At 46.9% G+C, this 21,048-nt stretch overlaps 1 protein-coding gene across 4 annotated transcripts in view; it reads right to left on the bottom strand.

Moving 5' to 3' along the window:
* The window catches only part of SYN3 (synapsin III), a 556,822-nt gene extending 536,230 nt beyond the window's left edge, over positions 1–20,592 (bottom strand). For 2 of the 4 annotated variants that reach the window (XM_050745861.1, XM_050745859.1), the window contains exon 1: positions 20,491–20,586. The gene's annotated coding sequence lies outside the window, so the exon portion shown is untranslated. Of the gene's footprint in view, positions 1–19,361; positions 20,015–20,490 lie in introns of those variants that run through there. The other 2 variants (XM_050745857.1, XM_050745858.1) reach the window with 2 other exon arrangements.
* Positions 20,593–21,048: the final 456 nt, after the last annotated feature.

Below are 21,048 nucleotides of genomic sequence, written 5' to 3'. Positions count from 1 at the left end.
CTCATCTCCCAGGGTCCCTTCTCCATAAAGCCTTTGAGATGCCTCCACCTGACTCATCCTCAACATTCTGAATATGAGCTATTTAGCGAGGACTCTGTGTGCCAGGCTCCTGCAATCCTGGGAGATGGGTATCACCAATCCTATTGTATAGATAATGACATCAACGCTCAACGGGGTGAGAAGGCATGTCTAAGGTCAACTGGGCAGTACGGTGTGGAGCCAGCGTTCAAATTTAGGTCTGCTTAACCCTAAAGCCCATGCTCAAAGCTACTACGCCATGATGCCTCCAGGAGGTGTTTTAGCCTCTATATTTTTATATTTATGATAACATTCTCTTACTTCCTTAAGTTCTTTATTCAAATGTCACTTTTTTTTTTTTTTTTTTTTTTTTTTTTTTTTTGAGGCAGAGTCTCACTCTGTCGCCCAGGTTGGAGTGCAGTGGTGTGATCTTGGCTCACTGCAACCTCCGCGTCCCGGGTTCAAGCAATTCTCCTGCCTCAGCCTCCCAAGTAGCTGGGATTACAGGCACCTGCCACTGCACCTGACTAATTTTTTTGTATTTTTAGTAGAGACAGAGTTTCATCATGTTGGCCAGGCTGGTCTTGAACTCCTGACCTCATGTGACCTCATGTGATCTGCCCACCTCAACTTCCCAAAGTGCTGGGATTACTGGCATAAGCCACTGCGCCCGGCCTCAAATGTCACATTTTTAAAGATGGTAGCCCTCCCCTCAACACCCCTCTCTCATTCCCTGTATTTTCTTTGTCATACCCATTATCATCTAACTTATTACATATTTACTGTTGTAGGGTATTACTTCTGTGCCCTCCCAACTTGTATGTGACCTCCACAAAGACAGGGATTTTTGCTTATTTTTCACTGTCATACATCCAGCACCTACCAGAAAGGGTTGGCTCATAGTAGATGGTCAAAAGATATTTGTGAATCAAAAAAACTGAGTGACTCCATCTCTTGTATTATCACTGGTTTCTTAGATGCCTTTAGATTACACCCTTTTTTTTTTTTTTGAGACGGGGTCTCGCTCTGTTGCCCGGCCTGACTGCATGATCCGCCCACCTCAGCCTGATTATACACTTTTTAAGGACAGGGATCCTACCAAATTCACCTCCATCCAGCCCCATAACAGAGAACATGAGTTTATTCTGAGAGTGTGGACGAATGAAAGGGATGCTTTGACCCTCCCTTAATCTCTCTCAATCCCTAGCTCAGACATGCATCATCTCTTTCACGGACCACAGCAAAACTATGCACCCACGGCTCTCCACGCATCCAATTAGTTCTCCTTCAAATCCATTTCCATATCACTGACTGTCACATTTTTTTTTCAAACATAAGTTTAACCACATTGTTCCCTACTGAAACACTACAGTTGCTCCTTGATATATGTATGGTATGCTTAGTGTGTCCTCATCCAAATCTCATCTTGAATTGTAATCCCCTATAATCCCCATGTGTCAAGGGAGAGACCAGGTGGACGGAATTGAATCATGGCGGTGGTTTCCCCCATGCTGTTCTCATGATAATGAGTGAGTCTGACAAGGTCTGATGGTTTTATAAGCGTCTGTCATTTCCCCTGCTTGCACTTCTCCCTCTTGCTGCCCTGTGAAGAAGGTGCCTTGCTTCCCCTTCCACCATGATTGTAAATTTCCTGAGGCCTTGCCAGCCATGCTGAACTGTGAGTCAATTAAACCTCTTTCCTTTATAAATTACCCAGGCTTGGGTATGTCTTTTTTTTTTTTTTTTTTCCCCCTGAGACAGAGTCTTGCTCTGTCGCCAGGCTAGAGTGCAGTGGCACGATCTCGACTCACTGCAACCTCCAACTCCCTGGTTCAAGCGATCCTCCTGCCTCAGCCTCCCGAGTAGCTGGGATTACAGGCACGCACCACCATGCCCAGCTAATTTTTTTGGTATTTTTAGTAGAGATGGGTTTTTACCATGTTGGCCAGGATGGTCTCAATCTCCTGACCTCATGATCTGCCTGCCTCGGCCTCCCAAAGGGCTGGGATTACAGGCGTGAGTCACCGTGCCCAGCCTAAGTATGACTTTATTAGCAGCATGACAGTGGACTAATACAATGTCAAAGCTCCCATGTAGCACTAGGAACTCTTTCTTTCTTTCTTTCCTTCCTTCTTTCTTTTTTTTTTTTTTTTTTTTTTTTTGAGATGGAGTCTTGCTCTGTCGCCAGGCTGGAGTGCAGTGGGGCAATCTCGGCTCACTGCAAATTCCGCCTCCCAGGTTCACGCCATTCTGCTGCCTCAGCCTCCCGAGTAGCTGGGACCACAGGCACCTGCCACCACGTTCAGCTAAGTTTTTTTGTATTTTTAGTAGAGACGGGGTTTCACCCTGTTAGCCAGGATGAGTCTCGATCTCCTGACCTCATGATCCACCCATTTCAGCCTCCCAAAGTGCTGGCATTACAGGCATGAGCCACCACGCCCGGCCTGCACTAGTAATTCTAACTTGTGCCAGCTTCCTCTCCCACTAGGGCATCCTTGCACAGTAGCTCCCTGACACTTATCCTCTTACCTGTCATGCATATCATGCCTCTGCACATGCTATGTCTGCTTCCTGGAATCCCATCCTTTTTTATTCACTTCAAAATCCCTCCCTACCCCATTGGATTAATGAGCTCCATGCAGCTTTCAAAACCTAGTTCAGATATTAGCTTGCTCAGGAAGCTTCCCAGGTACTCCCTCTCTCCCTCTGCCAAAGGAAAGTTCAAACCTCTCTCTCCCAGATCATACTATACTCCTGCATTACCTGGAGGAATTCCGTGCAGCAAACTCAACCACTCAGCTGCTGAGGACTGAATGTGTGTGTCCCCCAAATTCATATGTTAAAACTGCAATCCCTAATGTGATGGTATTTAGAGATGAGGACTTTGGAAGGCGATTAGGTCACAAGGATAGAGCCCACATGATGGGGTTAATGCATTTATAAGAAAAGACACAGAGCTCGTTTCCTATCTCATCTGCAAACTAGGAAAAAGGGCCCCCAAGCAGAACCTGACCAGTCTGGTACCCTGATCTCAGACTTCCCAGCCTCCCGAACTGTCTGTTGTTTAAGCTGTGGTAGTTGTTATAACAGCCCAAACTGACTAAGATACCAACACAATTGAGAACTTGAAAATAAAAGTGTGGGGGTCGGGGGCAGGAAAGGCCTCCAGGCCCACCTGTCTACAGCACCTCTCTCTAAACCTTACAAAAAGAAACAAAGCCCTTTAGTCAGATAATTCTTCCTTAGTAAACAATACACGTATATTTCGTCATTTGTTTTCCCAGACTTTAGCCCAATGGACGTGGTAAATTAGAAAGAATCTTGCTGGAGGAAAGTATACCAGCTGCTTGAAGCAAGAGAAGGTGGAGAGAAAGACAGATTTTGTTTCTTTTTTTTTTTTTTTTTTTTTTTTTTTGAGACGGAGTCTCGCTCTCTCGCCCAGGCTGGAGTGCAGTGGCCGGATCTCAGCTCACTGCAAGCTCCGCCTCCCGGGTTTACGCCATTCTCCTGCCTCAGCCTCCCGAGTAGCTGGGACCACAGGCGCCCGCCACCTCGCCCGGCTAGTTTTTTTTGTATATTTTAGTAGAGACGGGGTTTCACCGTGTTATCCAGGATGGTCTCGATCTCCTGACCTCGTGATCCGCCCGTCTCGGCCTCCCAAAGTGCTGGGATTACAGGCTTGAGCCACCGCGCCCGGCCGAAAGACAGATTTTGAAGAACTCTAAAAACATAGTAATCCAGGGCCCTTTCTCATAAGAGCAAACAGTGTCACACAGAACAACCACCCTAAAGGCTGGTTGACACTGGGTCGCACCTGCTCCTGTCCCCAGCATGCTGCAGCACCCTACTTTACTAAAGAGGCAGCCAGGAGTGGAAGGAGAAATCCCATGATCCTGGAGCCCATGCCACCCAACCCAAGGCAGCCAGTCATCCTATGTAACAGAAGAGTCAGGTTAGGAATCTTGAGTAGGAGTCAGGTTAGAACTGAGCAGCTCTCCCGCCCCTAAACTGTGCCGTGATTAGCTAAAGTCGTGCTCCATGAAGCCCTGGCCAAAGGATCCCTGAGCTGCAGGTGGAAGCCCTGGGGCTGTTCTGGGGCTTCTGCCTTCCTGCTCCCATGATATTCTCATACTTCCTACTGCTCTTTCAAGTCTCACAGGCCATATACCCTTTTGTTATTAACTAGACGAGAAGGAAGAAAAATAGAAAGTTTCAACCCAAGGACTAACATCAAAAAGAAAAATCTTTAGAACATAAAAGTGTATTACTGAAATAGTCCTTACCGGAACTAACTCTAAGAATAACACATAAGCCAGTGACTGGTCTATAGTAAGTACCTTATGTATGTTGTTGCCGCTGCTACTACTTCCCCTGCTTCTCATTCTCTAACAATGTCCCTACAAGGTTAGTGCAGCATACTGTTTAAAAGCACAAGCAAAATCTGGACGCAGAGGCTCACACCTGTAATCCCAGCAGTTTGGGAGGCTGAGGAGGGCGGATCACCTGAGGTCAGGTGTTCGAGACCAGCCTGGCCAACATGGCCAAACCCCATCTCTGCTAAAAATACAAAAATTAGCTGGGTGTGGTCGCAGGCACCTGTCATCCCAGCTACTGAGGAGGCTGAGGCAAGAGAATCGCTTGAACCCAGGAGACGGAGGTTGGAGTGAGCTGAGATCGTGCCATTGCACTCCAGCTTGGGCAACAAGAGTGAAACTCCATCCCAAAAATATATATATATAAAATAAATAAAAGTACAAGACATGAAGTCAAAACTACCTGGGTTAATATCCCAGCAATTCTGTTTCTTAGCTCTGTGACATTGGGCCAGTCATTCATCCTTCTGTGTCTTTGTTTGCTCATCGTAAAACAGGTATAATAATTCTAACTTATCGACAAGCTTGTGGTGAAAATTAAGTGAATTAAGCCACATAAAGTGCATTGAACTGGGCCAGGTGCGGTGGCTCATGCCTGTAATCCCAGCACTTTGGGAGGCCAAGGCAGGCGGATCATGGGGTCTAGAGATTGAGACCATCCTGGCCAACATGGTGAAACACCATCTCTACTAAAAATAGAAAAATCAGCTGGGCGTGGTGGTGTGCGCCTGTAGTCCCAGCTACTCGAGTGGCTGAGGCAGGAGAATCGCTTGAATCTGGGAGACGGAGGTTGCAGTGAGCCGAGATTGAACCACTGCACTCCATCCCGGCAACAGAGCGAGACTGTCTCAGAAAAAAAAAAAAAAAAAAAAGGTGCATTGAACTGTGCTTTGCACACAGTGAGGATGCAACAACCTAGGAGTTAGGCCACAGGAGATGTGGCTGCAGCATGCTCGGAAAGTGGGCAGGATGATGTACAAAAAGAAGATGTAGAGTCTTTGAGCTTCAAGGAAGGCCCAAAGCAGTACTAGGTACAGTGCGTTCTTCCACCAACCTTCTGCCAACACAACACCTCCAGCCAGCTGGTTCACCGTAGCAGTAGCTTTCCTCAAACATGCCTAGTCACGTGAGACTTTGAAGGCATAACAGACGTTCTGTCCACCTGGCTCTTGGACTGCCTGGGTATTTCACCACGGCAGGCCCCCTGTTAATAACTGAGGAGCTGATGAATTGCTTTAATCACTTTAGACTCACAGACTCATTGAGCACAGGCGGTCAAGTGACTCCCATCCCATCCCTAAACAGACACGTGGTCTTCGATTGGTCATCATCACCATCACCCAACATAAGCTTATTCTAGCCTCTAGCCATTCTCTAACCTTATTCCAGACCTTTGCTTCTGCTTGTGCCTCTGCCTGGTTGTCATTTCTCTAACTTTCTCCAAGTCAGAATTCCTACTAAACACCGAAATCCCATTTCAAACATCATCTTTTCTGTGAACTCTCCCCAGCTCCCCCTAGGGTTTCTCATAGTGCGTTCGACCAATCACCTACACAGAATTATTTCTGGTGTTTGCTAACGACAGGTCTCCTACTTGAGGGATCAGGGTCTAGCCACTTGCATTTTTAACAACTTTCCCAGATGATTCTTTTTTTTTTTTTTTTTTTTTTTTAATTGAGACGGAGTTTTGCTCTTGTTGCCCAGGCTGGAGTGCAATGGCATGAAAATACCAACAATGGCAACTACTGATTTCAATGCAGAGCAACTGGAACTTTCATACGTTGCTGATGGAAATGCAAAATGACATGGCCACTCTAGAAATTAGTTTGGAAGTTTCTTATAAAGTTAAATGTAACCTCTGCCTCACTGAAACCTCTGCCTCCGAGGTTCAAGCGATTCTCCTGCCTCCACCTCCTGAGTAGCTGGGATTACAGGCATGCGCCACCACACCCGGCTAATTTTTGTATTTTTAGTAGAGACAGGGTTTCTCCATGTTGGTCAGGCTGGTCTTGAACTCCCGACCTCAGGTGATCCACCTGCCTTGGCCTCCTAAAGTGCTGGGATTACAGGCATAAGCCACCGCGCCCAGACCCAGATGATTCTTAAACACATTACAGTTTGAGAGCGGCTGTCCAGACATCTAGCCTTGCAAACCTGACACTTAGTAATTTCGCCCTCACCTCTGCTCCCCTGATACTTTGCACATGACCTCTGACAGCACACCTGGCTGTGTTCCAGGTGAACTGTTTACAGTAAATCTCCTCTCTGCAGACTGGGAGCCATTTGAGGATAGAAACCTTGCCTGATTTATATTTAAATTCTCAACATCTCCAGGTGTGTTACTATTCTTGCCTTCTATTTTCCCTCATATTCCACATCTCATTCATCAACCAGGTCAGGTGGTTCTACTTTCAAAAAAAAAATTTTTCTTAACCACTTCTCACTTCTTTCACCCCAAGGACCTTAGTCCAGCCCATCATCATTGCTCCCCCATGAACTACCACAACGACCCACTCACTGATCCTATAGCTCCCACCTTTCCCCCACTACGGCTCTCTTAACACACAGCATTCAGAATGATTCTTTAAAAACATGTCAAATATTTGTAAGTCACATATCCAAGAAAGTACTGGTATATATCGAATACTAAAAACTCAACAATAAAAAAGCAATTTAAAAACAAACAAACAAAAAACATGTAATAGACCTGAACAGACACTTTGTCAAAGAGAATATAGGCATGGTAAATACACACTTGTAAAGATATTCAACATAATTAGCAAGTTAGGGAAATGCAAATTAAACTATTGAGATACTACTAAACTATAAAGATGGCTAAAATAAAAAATACCAACAATGCCAACTACTGATTCCAATGCAGAGCAACTGGAACTTTCATATGTTGCTGATGGAAATGAAAAATGACATGGCTACTCTAGAAATTAGTTTGGAAGTTTCCTATGAAGTTAAATGTAAACTTAGCATATGTCCTAGCAATCCAACTCTTGGGTATCTACCTTAGAGAAGCAAAAACTCACATCCACACAAAAACTTAAATACAAGTGTTTATAGCAGCTTTATTCATAATCCTTAAAAACTAGAAACAACCTGACTGGGTGCGATGACTCACACCTGTAATCCCAGCACTTTGGGAGGCTGAGGCGGGCGGATCACCTGAGGTCAGGAATTCGAGACCAACCTGACCAGTATGATGAAACCTCGTCTGTACTAAAAATCCAAAAATCAGCTGAATGTGGTGGCATGCACCTGTAATCCCAGTTACTTGGGAGACTGAGACAGGAGAAACGCTTGAACCCAGCAGACAGAGGCTGTGGTGAGCCGAGATCGCGCCACTACACTGCAGCCTGGGCAAAAAGAGTAAAACTTCATCTCAAAAAAAAAAAAGTAAGACCGGGCGCCATGGCTCACGCCTGTAATCCTAGCACTTTGGGAGGCCAAAGTGGGCGGATCATGAGGTCAGGAGATCGAGACCATCCTGGTTAACATGGTGAAACCCTGTCTCTACTAAAAATACAAAAAAAAATTAGCCCGGCATGTTAGTGGGCGCCTGTACTCCCAGCTACTAGGGAAGCTGAGGCAGGAGAATGGCATGAACCCGGGAGGCAGAGCTTGAGGTGAGCCAACGTCGCGCCACTACACTCCAGCATGGGCGAGAGAGTGAGACTGTTTCAAAAAAACAAACAAACCAAACAAACAAAAACTAGAAACAACCCAAGTGTCCATAATCCCTTGAAACAATCCAAGCAATAGACGGACAATCCATGGTACATCTCTACAATGGAATACTAGCCAGCAAGAAAAGGGAATGACACACAGCAACACGGATGAATCTTGAAGACATTATGCTGAGGGACAGAGGCCAGTCTCTGAAAGTTACATACCGTGTGATTCAATTTATATGACATTCTTCATTCTTTTTTTCTGTTTTTAGAGACAGGGTTTCACTCTGTGGCCCATGTTGGAGTGCAGTGGTGCAATTGTAGCTCACTGCAGCCTCAACCTCCTGGCCTCAAGCAATCCTCCCATCTCAGCCTCCAAAGTCCTGGAATTACAGGCATGAGCCACCACATCCAGCCTAGATGGCATTTGTGAAAAGACAAACTATAGTGATAGAGAGCAGAGTTATCATTGCCAAATGTTGGAGATGGAGAGCTTGTGACTAAAAGCACAGCTGGAGGGAGTATTTTGGATGGTGGAACTGTTCTGTGTCTTCATTGTGGTGGTGGTGGTTGGATACACGTATTAAAAGTCATAGAGCGATACACCAAAACAAGGTCAATTTTACCATATGACAATTTAAAAGATAAAATCAATTAAAAGCACAATTCAAACTATGTAACCTCCTTGCTCAAGACCTCCAACATAGAATAAAATCCACACTCCTAGGCTGGGCGCAGTGGCTTATGCCTGTAATCCCAGCACTTTGGGAGGCCGACGCTGGCGGATCACGAGGTCAGGAGTTCAAGACCAGCCTAGCCAACATGATAAAACGCTGTCTCTACCAAAAATACAAAAAATTAGCTGGGCATGGTAGAATCTAACACTTTGGGAGGCTGAGGCGGGTGGATCACGATGTCAGGAGTTCGAGACCAGTCTGGCCAACATGGCAAAACCCTGTCTCTACTAAAAATACAAAAAATTAGCCTGGCGTGGTGGCAGGCGCCTGTAATCACAGCTACTCACTCGGGAGGCTAAGGCAGGAGAATAGCTTGAACCCGGGAGGCGGAGGTTACAGTGAGCCGAGACCACGCCACTGCACTCCAGCCTGGGCAACACAGCAAGTCTCTGTCAAGGAAAAAAAAAAAAAAAAACCAACACAGAGAGGACTCAGGTCTGTGTTGCCTTCAACTCCATTCTTTTTCCACTTTGGACTTTAGAGCAATATTCAGGGGTATAAGAATGAATAGTGTCAGGAGGAGGCAGGCAGAACATCCCAACCTCAAGTAGAAAACACTAGCCAACACCTGGACACTAGTGGCCAGTTTCTTCTCTAAGATGTTTCAAAGACCAGCATGGACTGGGTGCAGTGGCTCATGCCTGTAATCCGAGCACTTTGAGAGGCCGAGCCGGGTGGATCATGAGGTCAGGAGTTCGAGACCACCCTGGCTAACATGGTGAAACCCTATCTCTATTAAAAATACAAAAAATTACCCTGGCATGGTGGCGGGCGCCTGTAGTCCCAGCTACTCAGGAGGCTGAGGCAGGAGAATGGCGTGAACCTGGGAGGCAGAGCTTGCAGTGAGCCAAGATCGTGCCACTATACTCCAGCCTGGGCGACAGAGTGAGACTCTGTCTCAAAAAAATTAAAAAATAAAAAATTTTTTAAAAAAACCAGCATGGACCAGTCTGCCGAAGCAAGATGCTGATTACCTACTTTTATTGAACACCTACCATGTAGCAACAGTTCTTGGCTGGAGGTTTCCACATATATTATCTCATTTAATTTTCATTATCATTAAAAAAAAAAAAACTATTAACATGTGATATAGTTTGGATGTTTGCCTTCTCCAAATAGCATTAGGATATGGCAACACTGCATCTTATTCATTCTTTAGGTTCTAAACCCATAGTATGGTGTGAAAATCGTGTGGAGCCAAAAATACCCTCAAAAATATTTTTGAAATGTGATCGCCAGTACGGGAGGTGGGGTCTGGTGGGAGGTGTTTTGGTGATGGGGTGGATCCCTCATGAATGGCTTGGTGTCCTCCCCTTGGTGATGAGTCAGTTCTTGCCCTATGAGTTCACACAAGAGCTGGTTGTTAATAGGAGCCTGACACGTCCCCCTCTCTCTGTTGCTCTCTCACCATGTGACATGCCTGTTACCCGTTCACCTTCTGCCATGAGTTAAAGCTTCCTGAGGTCTCACCAGAAGCTGAGCAGATGCTGGTGCCATGCTTGTACAGCCTGTAGAACCTTTAGCCAAATAAACCTCTTTTCTTTATAAATTACCCAGTCTCAGGCATTCCTTTATAGCAATGCAAAATGGACTGAAACAACATGTCTGAAGGTATTAGAGGTTGTTTATCCAAACTGAATGACAGAAACCTTGCAAGCAAGTAGGCACTCCTAAGAACCCCATGCCCTAGAGATTTGACAGTTACCTTAAAAACACAGCAGCATGAAGATGCAGACAACTTCTTTTTTGACCTTCTTTTTCTAGTTATTTTGCTGTAGGCCAGAGTTTTGCACACTGGGTAGCACAGGGAATTACTATGCAGGGTTTCATACACAAAAACCATGTATAATGCAACTTTCTGGCAATTAAAATATTTTTAGGGTATTTTTGGCTACACATGATTTTCACACCATACAATGGGTTCAGGGCCTAAAGAATAAGTAAGACACAATGTTGCTGTACCCTCAGCTTCCTCTAATATACTCCCGCTTGATAGATAATCAAAAAATGTTAGATCTAAAAAGGAAGTTACAGATTGCCAAGTTCCACTCCTTGCCAGGGCTTCAGTGATGACAGGGCCTTGGAAGGTGGGCTCCCCCTGCTGGACAGCTCCACCACCAGCACTTTCTTCCTCCATCTGCTCTCTGCTCCTCTCCAAATTCCACTGCTGCAGCTAGCTTTGCCCTCTAGCCCTGCAGAATAATTATAACTCCTCTTTCCTACGATAATAATTTGAGTTTCTGAAGCCTGTTATTTGGGTGATACTTTTTTAATGCTATAGTGATCATGAAAAGGGTCAAGTATCTGCATTGTGCTTTTTAATAACTACTGGATGGTTTTTATTCTCATCCAAGCTATTGACACCCGCCTCCCCATTAGGCAGCTCCACCAATTAATTAAATTCAGTATTTTGGGAGCTGTGATCTGGAAGCGTGCCTCTTAGTCAGGAAGACAAAGAACAAAAACCACACATCATGTGGCAAGTGCTCTTATAGTGGCACAAATTGGGTGCCAGCCGCGCGCAGGAGGAAAGGTTCAGGGTTTCGGCCCATCCATCGGGAGGGACTGCTAACCTGTGAGCTAGAAGCCCCCAGGAAACACAGCCTGAGCCTGCTCAAGAAAGTGACCGGGTCTCATACTCAGCTTGCCTGTCGCCCTCTGTGTCTCAGACACCAGCCACACAGCCAAGCAGAGGAGGTGTTCCATAAGCCTACTCCAATCTTTTCGCACTGGAAAGGGGCCTGGAGGTGAGAATAACTAAATGCAACTCACTCGCCCCATGTGTCTCAAAAAAATGAGTGCTGTTTTTTTTTTTCTTTAAAAAAAAGTAGGCCGGGCGCGGTGGCTCAAGCCTGTAATCCCAGCACTTTGGGAGGCCGAGACGGGCGGATCACGAGGTCAGGAGATCGAGACCATTCTGGCTAACACAGTGAAACCCTGTCTCTACTAAAAAATACAAAAAACTAGCCGGGCGCGGTGGCGGACGCCTGTAGTCCCAGCTACTCGGGAGGCTGAGGCAGGAGAATGGCGTAAACCCCGGAGGCGGAGCTTGCAGTGAGCGAGATCCGGCCACTGCACTCCAGCCTGGGCGACAGAGCGAGACTCCATCTCAAAAAAAAAAAAAAAAAGTTATAAAAATACAACTCCAAACACTTAAGACAGGGAGTCTTTGTGTTCATTTCTTCCCATCTGTCAACTCATCAAGTGACGTGAAACAAATCCCCTAACTTCTGTGGACCTCCATTTTCTCAGCTACAAATTGAGGGGTTTGGCCAGGCACGGTGGCTCACGTCTGTAACCCCAGCACTTTGGGAGCCTGAGGCAGGTGGATCACTTGAGGTCAGCAGTTCAAGACCAGCCTGGCCAACATAGTGAAACCCCATCTCTACTAAAAATACAAAAAATTAGCCGGGTGTGGTGGCGCATGTCTGTAATCCCAGCTATTCAGGAGGCTGAGACATGAGAATCTCTTAAGCCTGGGAGGTGGAGGTTGCAGTGAGCCGAGATCACGCCACTGCACTCCAGCCTGGGTGACAGAGCGAGACTGTCTCAAAAACAAAACAAAACAAAACAAAGCAAAACAAATTGAGGGGCTTGATCCAAAGAACTGTAAGGTCCTTTTCAGACCCAGGGTCCTCCAATCTTTTGTGGTCCCAGACAGTGAGTGGATAAGCTACAGTGACCTGGCTGAGCTAGTTTATCTCAAAACCAGCACATGACTTCTAGTACAGAGAACAGCATGCAAGGAAACAAAGGCAGACAAAAGATTCCTGCTCCATCCCCACCACTATCCTGCCATGGATCCCTCCCTCAGTACATCTACCTGCACAGGTCTAAATACCAGCTCTGCCACTGAGCAAGTGGATCATCTTGGACAAGTCACTCAACCTCCTTTAGCCTTGATTTTCACATCTGTAGAATGGGGTTAATTTTACCCACTCCCAGTGCAGTTGGGATGGTGAAATAAGTTAAAACCCGTGTAAAGCACCCAGTACCTAGAAGACATATGCTGTGTATCCCTTTATTCAAACATTCTTTACCCATTGGGCCCACTTCAACATATTCAAATTCCAAAGGCTTATAGCAATCTGAAGCCCAGATGGCCAGACCTAGAAGGGCTGCAGAAATTAGCAAGCCCAACTCCTCTCTACCTCTGCGATTTACAAGTGAGGGAGCTGAGGCTCAGAAAGGTTTGGTGACTTGCTCAAGGACCTACATCAGCAAAGCCTGGCCTAGAACACAGGGTGGCAAACACCAAGGACCACACAACACACAAAGATAACCCTTTTTAGGCTCCATTCTCCAAAACTGAGGACCCCTCACTTATAATCCAATTCGGAAAAAATAAAAATAGAAGGATTTTCTATTTCTGTATATTTTTGGAGGACCACCAGAGATAGCCAGCATCGCAGCGTGTCTATCAAAAGCAAGGATTTCTTGAATTACTTATGAAATGAAGGTCAGTGTTTCTTGCTAGCAGTTTTCCCCAGCTGCTCTGCTCCCCTCTCCCTTCCCCATATCTACTCATTTCAATTTACATCTTGAGACACACGCGCCTACCTTGGGACCTTTTCAGGACAAGGTGAGAAGTTTTAGGCAGAGGCAATAATCCATGTCCCATTTAACACAAACAAACAAACAAAAATCACAATTATGCTATCCATAATACAAAAAGAATTCCTCTCCCCAACCCTAAGAGCCCCAGCCTGGGACACCTAGAAAAGTGCCCAAATATATTAAGGCACACCAACAACTCAAGGGTCAGGGACCCAAAGGTTCCCCTCAAATGACATGATCAAAATCTGTGAGACCATTCAGGAGTTTCTGGAGAAACCTCAGCCCAGATTCTGCAAGGGCCACTGGAATGAGTTGGAGTGCTTTAGAGGGAGCTCAGACAATATAAGGAGGAACCAGATTAGAACTGGTTTCAGAGATATAGAGATAACGTGACCAGCTCCCCTCCTGCCCAGATTCCTGAAAGAAAGCATGTATCTTCAGGGAGTATCTGACAGAAAGCTAAAGCTACACCAAGAACATGCTTCCTTATAGCTCCTGGTGAGCACACTCCCTAGACAGTGTCTGCTAAAACTTGCAATAGGAGGGCCCTAATCCAAGCCTCACATCATGCACTTTAGCAAACAGACCTGGAGTGGGAGACCACCCTGCCCAAGCTTATATCACTAGCCAGTGGCAGCCACTGGCTTGAGCTTGCACCTGACCTTCAGTCTAGAGCTAGTCCTCCCCGCACCGCACGGCTCCTTCCCACCCGGCCCACTCCCTCTTCCAAAACCTTGGGCTCACCTCCTGGTTCTAAGGATTCTGCCAGGTTGAACAACACTCAGAAGCAGGTGGCAGTTTAGCAATTCATTCAGAGGGACCTGGGGCTGTGCCCATCCCCGGTGGCAAGGAGAGACTGCCGTAAGAGACTGCAGCATGGAACTTTGAAAGGGCTCTCTTCTCTAAAGAATCCTTCTCCTCCTCTTCCTTCTCCTCCTCCTCCTCCTTCTCCTCCTCCGTAGTACTACGGACACATGTGCTCTGCTTGGGAGGAGGTAAGGAGGACAGTGTGGATGTGTAAGGAGAGTGTGGATGTTTATTGGAAGGAGAAGGGCAACAATCTGCAGGGCCCTGCTGTATACTCACACCTAGCAGAAGAGGAATGAAAAAGAGAGAGAGAGCTCTAACTGCTTCCACAAAATTATTAACCCTTGTGCTCCAGCTCTGCTCCTCGAACAGCTGAAGCAAGAGAAACAATACACTTAACCAATGGAGCACCAGCCAAAGACATTACATCATCGGTCAGCACCGTCATTGGCTAATAATTCCTAGAAGGCAAAATTTTGCTTCTAGGTGCTTAACCCTTTCATGCTCATCAGAGCAAAGAGGATTTGATCTAAATCAACACTTCCTGAACTTGCTTTTATCAGAATCATCCAGGGTGCTTTTTAAACATACAGATCATCATTTTTTCATTTCAAGCCATCTAAATCAGAACCAACAAAGAGAGCATGGATAACTGTATTTTAAATAGTGTACAGAGCGTGGCAACCACTGATCAACTCAGAAAGTCTTCCTCTCCAAACAAGATAACATTTTTCTGAGCATTTTTCACGTGTCCAGCACTTTGCTACATCATCTCATTTATTTCCTGCACTGAACAATGGCTCCATATCCCAAGTATACAAAGCCAGGTTAAGAGCGGATAAGTCGCCAGGCGCGGTGGCTCACGCTTATAATCCCAGCACTTTGGGAGGCCGAGGCAGGCAGATCACCTGAGGTCGGGAGTTGGAGACCAGCCTGACCAACATGGAGAAACCCTATCTCTACTAAAAATATTAAAAAATTAGCCAGGCATGGTGGCGCACGCCTGTAATCTCAGCTACTCCGGAGGCTGAGGTAGGAGAATCGCTTGAACCTGGGAGCCGGAAGTTGCGGTGAGCCAAGATCACGACATTGTACTCCAGCTTGGGCAACAAAAGCGAAACTCCATCTAAAAAAAAAAAAAAAAAAAGAGAGAGAGAGAGGATAAGTACTCCTGTAATCCCAGCACTTTGGGAGGCCAAGGTGGGCGGATCACCTGAGATCAGGAGTTCAAGACCAGCCTGACCAACATGGTGAAACCCCATCTCCACTGAAAATACAAAAATTAGCCGGGTGTGGTGGCGGGTGCCTGTAATCCCAGCTACTCCAGAGGCTGAGGCAGGAGAATCACTTGAACCCAGGAGGCGGAGGTTGCAGTGAGCCAAGATCACGCCACTGCACTCCAGCCTGGGTTCGACAGAGTGAGACTCTGTTTCAAAAAAAAAAAAAAAGAGAGAGAGAGAGAGGATAAGTCACTTGAGCAAGGGATGGAGCCTTGCTTTGAAAGATGGGCTGTTTGGACCTGACCCTGCTACCCTTTTGAAGCTCCCGCTCGAAGTCAAACCAAGCCATTTATTTACTTATTGCCTCTAGAGTTACAGAAAATATACACTCTTGAGTTGGAAAATGCCAGGAGCCTGGGAGGAATGGGGAAATGAAGACAATGGTGGATTATTCTCTTTCTTGGGCTCATTCCCTCTGCTTCTGTTGCAAATTCAGCTTAACCATCACTGTCTCTTGGAAGCCTTCCCCAACCACCCGCCAACCACCAAACCAGGGATAGATGCCCCTGCTCTGTGCTCTTAAGGTCTCCTGGAGTCGTGGGCTGCAGTTACTTGTTTACTGAATAAACCCCATGAGATTAGAGCTATGTCTACTTTCTCCACTAACATATACCTGGACAGCGCCTGCCACGTGCGAATACTCAATCATGACTGAAAGAAGGGAAAGTGTTTGCCAAAGTTCTAAACAGCATCACACTGAGATGGGAAAGACAAAGGATTGGAAGTCTGGAGACTCACAGCAACAAACTGATTCTGGGCAAGTTCGTTTGGACAGGGGAGAGGGGGTTGGTGTCCTTTTCTAAAAATGAGGAGAATAGCACTCTCCTATGAATAGTTATAAAGATCAAATTAAAGAATGATCCAGTCTCTGATTTTCTCCTTCTCTCTCTCTCTCTCTCACACGCTCAAACTCTTCCATTTTATTGGCTGACATCTAAGTGCTGACAATTGCCATATTTATATCTCCAGCCCAGACTCCCCTCCTAGACTCCAGACTCACAGCCAAAGCCCGTCTCTATGTGGATGTTTTACGGGCATCTCCAAGAGAGTATTTGAATTGTATCCCCTAAGCACAACCTGCTCCTCGCCTAGTCTCTGTTATGTGAATAATCCTCCCATCCACCCAACCGGTTTTTGTTTTTTTTTTAACTAGGTGAAATTTACATAACTCAAAGCTAGCCATTTTAAACTAACAATGTGTGGCATTTACTATCCTCATGATGATGTGCAAACTGTCACCTCTATCTAGGTCCAAAACATTTTCATTACTCCAAAAGGAAACCACTGAGCCATTAAGCAGTCAAGCCCCAGTCCCACTTCCCCCTCAGACCAGCACAATCACCAATCTGTTCTCTGTCTCTATGGATTTACCTCTTCTGGATGCTTCACATAAAGGGAATCATACAATATATAACCTTTGGTGTCTGGCTTTTAAAACATGCTTTCACATAGTATTTTTAAGGTTCACCCACATTGCAGCACATATTAGTACTTCACTCCTTGTTATGACTGAGTAACGTTCTATTATATGTTACATTACATTTTATTTATTCAGTCACTTACTGATGGAGCTGCCAGACTTTCAGTAGCCAACGAATCTTAAACCATAAGGCTGGCCATCACCCTTCATCCCCTCCCCCTTCCCATATTCCCTGCATTTAAAGTATCAGCAAATCCTATCCATTTTGCTTCCTAAATAGAGCTCAAATCCTTTACTTTTCTCCAACACTATTGCTGTCCTTTAGCCCAGACACCAATATATCTCTCACTGAGCTTCCAACTGTGACAAGATCTCATTCTTTCTTCTCTCTATTCCACTTCTCACCTGGTAGCTGAGATGGGCTCATTTCAAAACATAAACCAGATCATCCATTCATTTAGGCAATATTTACTAAGCACCTTTCTTCAAGGAGTTTGCCTCCCAGAGGCATAACAGACAACACACAAATATACACTATTATATCAGGTTTAAAATCCTTCAATGATTCATTGCACTTCAGATAAAAATCTAAGCTCAGCATGGCCTCCAAGACTTCATCGCCTTCTAACTCATCTCAGGCCACTCCACACAATCTGCCCACTATGTGCTCCAACCACAGTGGGCTCCATTCCTCCACCTCATGGTCTTTGAATTTAAGCTGTTCTCTCTGCCTCTTGATCTTGGCATTGCTGGATCTTTCTCGTCCCCCACATCTCAGTGTAAATATCACTCCTTTGGGAGACCTTCCCTGACTACCCTGTTAAGCACATCCACCCTTCATTCATGTCACTCATTTAAGAAATACGTGCTAAACCCTGTGGTAGGCTCCTGGGATGAAGCAACATATGATTCCCTGGAGTCTGCAGTCTAAAGGGGAGGACCAACAATAGGAAAGTAAGTGAAATAGATAAATGACTGTTACGAAGGGAGAATAAAAAGGAGGGAGTACAGAAGGCCTTTCCGAGAAGGTTATATTGAAGCTGAAAGACAAGGAGTCAATTGGACAAAGAGCCTGTTATTCTCTATCACATCCTGGCTATGCAGTGCAATGTTCCATCCCTCAACGCTTGCTTTTGATGAATCCAAGTATTTAATGTCCATCTCCTCTAACAGACTGAGCTTTCTCCCCAGCACCTACGACAGCACCTGCCCCTCAAGAGGCACTCAACACACATTGATTGATTAATTAGTGGATGAATGAATGATTAATCAATCAATCCACCAATGAAAGCACTTTGGAAAGTGTAACAAATCACAGAGTTGTGAGTGATTGTTCTCACTATTATAATTATTATTTTGTGGCAAAAGAACATCAACTCTGTTGGGTTTTGGAAGAGACTGGGTTTACTTTAAAATAAGAATAAAAGTACCTAAGTTGGAGTATTACTGGACAACTAGGAGAGAATGTATATACATAATAGACACTCAAAAATGGGAAGCAGTAGTTTTTGTGGCTGTTATTAAAAGCTCCTCACAAAAGCTGACTCAACTCAAATTCCAAAACTCATTTTCAGGTGCAGTCACAAAATTTAAAGGTGAGAGAAATGAATACTTTTAAGATAAATACTACACACCAGGTACAGTAAAAAGCACTACCTCATTTGTGAGGTAGTGTAGCGGATGCCCTGGGGAAACTCTCAATCCCCCTTCAAGACCAAGACACTCATGACTTCCCCATGTCCAGCTGCCAGAGTGTTGGTTACTCCAGCTCTCAGCTGAGTACCTAGTCAGGAGCTGGCCTGCTGAAGGGACATCCTAGCTCCCTTCCTAGGGTCAGCCTGCACCCACTGGCTGATCAACATTCAGCTTCAAAGGCCTCGTCCCTTTGTCTCATGGGATGGATTGAGGCCTCTCTTGCACTACACCATAGATCAACATCTCCCTCTGCCCAATCCTGCTTCCCTTATCTGCACACAAATCTCAGAAGTGCCAAGTCTTTCTCCAGGGAACCTGACCCATGACAGATGAGTATGACGATTTCCTTTTAAATCAGAAAAAGAAGGTTCATGAAGGTTACTAATGTCCCCAAAGCCTATGGCTAAAGTGACATTCTAGTCTGATTTCCCAGCTAGCCCTTGTTCTTTCTACTACACCAATCTACACACAGCCTTGCCTCCAATGGCTGAGACTGGGTCTCTGTGAAACAGAAAGGGGAGCCCAGGGAGAGCAGAAGGGCACACAGAGGGCCTGAAGATGAGAAAAGAAGAGCAGAGGCACCCTTCAGAGTCCTGATGACAAGACCGAGGTCACAAGGCTCCAGAAACAATATCAAACTGATGTGCAGGCTGCAGAAGCAAGCATTACACAGACAGCATCTCTTCGCCTGAATCCATGTCCAGAAGCCAGGGAGCAGGGCTCCCGGGCAGAGGGGGCTCCCTTAGGCGGGGAAGAGCATTTGCAGCCAAGGTCCAAAAAGTGCTACAACTTACCAGCTTTCTGATGCTCCGGTCTCCATCCGTTGTCCCCAGAGCTGCCAGAGAGACCTGATCACTGATCAGAAATCTTCCACGGCCCTCCTTCATTCCAGGATAAAATTCTAAATATTCTAAGGCTGCACTTTAAGGTCTGTGCATGTTTTAGCTCCCTGCCATGTCGACAACTTATTTCCTACCTATAACAAGACCCGGTCCTACTCCATTATCTGCTGTAGAATTATCTGATGTTCTAGGTCAGGACACCGGACCTTTTCAGTTTCTTTACCTTTACACAAGAAAATCCACCTGGAATTCCTGCTCCCCATCAACTCCGAACCCCAACACACTTTTCAGCCAGGCAAAACCTCCGACTTCTAGTCAATGGTCACCTACTCTCTGAAGCCTTCCTGGCTTCCTCACCGTCCTCTTCTCCATCTCGAGTCTTCCGCACTACCCTGCACTGCAATTGCTCCTCCTACTGTCCCTCTTAGCCCCAGGAGCTCCCCAAGGCCATTCTTCATGCTGCTAGGGCTTGGCACCGTGCCTGGCACTCAGAAAGAGCCAAGTAAGTGCTGGATAGATACACGAGGTGCTGTATCCAGAGCTATTCTCTGCTTCTAGCTTGGCCAGGGAACCACTCTGAGATTTCGTCCTGCCCCCAGGCTGACTGGAAATTGGCCACAGCGTGACAAATCTGACCCCCCAAACCCAAGGCAACAGATCATGAGGGGTCTGGGGACCTAAGGCAGGTCCTAGGAGCCGGCGCAGAGCAGAGGTCCAGCCGCTGCGGTTCCTGGTTTCCCGCAAGCTCTTCCCCGGGCCGGGCGCTGGGTGGAGGCAGTCTTAGGATCCACAGTCTTGCGCGCCCCCGGCTCCCGGGCCCGGCAGACGGCCCCCGCACGCCGATCTGTCTGTCCCAGGGACCGGCCCAGGGCCCCGGCAGCGGCAGCCTGGGGAGACACCGTGGAGCGCGGCTCCCTGCCTCCCTACCTGCCCCTGCGTGCGCCCGCATCCCGCGGACACAGAGCCGGAGCTCCAGGGGACGCAGCCCGACGCGAGAACGCACCAGCAGCCCCCGCTCGGGGTGGGGTCTCCCGGCTGTCAGAACCCTACAAAGTCTACTTTGCGGCGGCGCGCCGCTTACCGTGCGAGCCGCCAGGAACTCGGCGCCCGGTGGTGCCTCGGCGCGGCGCCCGCCAGTAGATCCGCTCCGGGTCCCGGGAGTTCAGCCTCTGCCCCTCACCGCGCGCGAGCGCCCCCGCCCGGCGGCCCGGCCTCCCCGCGCCGCGGCGCCCCATTGGCTCGGGCAAAGAGGCCCCCGGACGGCCCCGCCCACCCGCGCCCACTCCCTCGCCCACGCCTCTCCCCTCCGCCCTGCCGGATTCACCTCTCCAGGCTGGGAAAGTTGCTTCTAGACTCTGAGCTCTCACCGGGCTGAGGAGCCCAGTTAACTAATAATTCTGGGTCTCAGGAGTGTCTAGACGCCCCTCGGGGAGTACGAAGACTGCAGTGTCCTTGGAATCCACCTTCGGGAAAGTCAGCTGACCTCCCGGACCTCAAGTGGCACCTCAGAGAAACCAGGGCCCCTGGTCAGCAAACGTCCCAGACTGTGGGCTAGGTCCTAGGGCCAGAATGCAACAGGGAGCAAGACAAAGTCTATCGTCCTCGTGGACTTTGCATGGGGTGGGGGAAGGGGTAGGTT

This window comes from Macaca thibetana, chromosome 10 (assembly GCF_024542745.1).
Source record: "Macaca thibetana thibetana isolate TM-01 chromosome 10, ASM2454274v1, whole genome shotgun sequence".
NCBI lineage: Eukaryota > Metazoa > Chordata > Mammalia > Primates > Cercopithecidae > Macaca > Macaca thibetana.
This window is presented reverse-complemented; position numbering and strand designations above follow the sequence as displayed.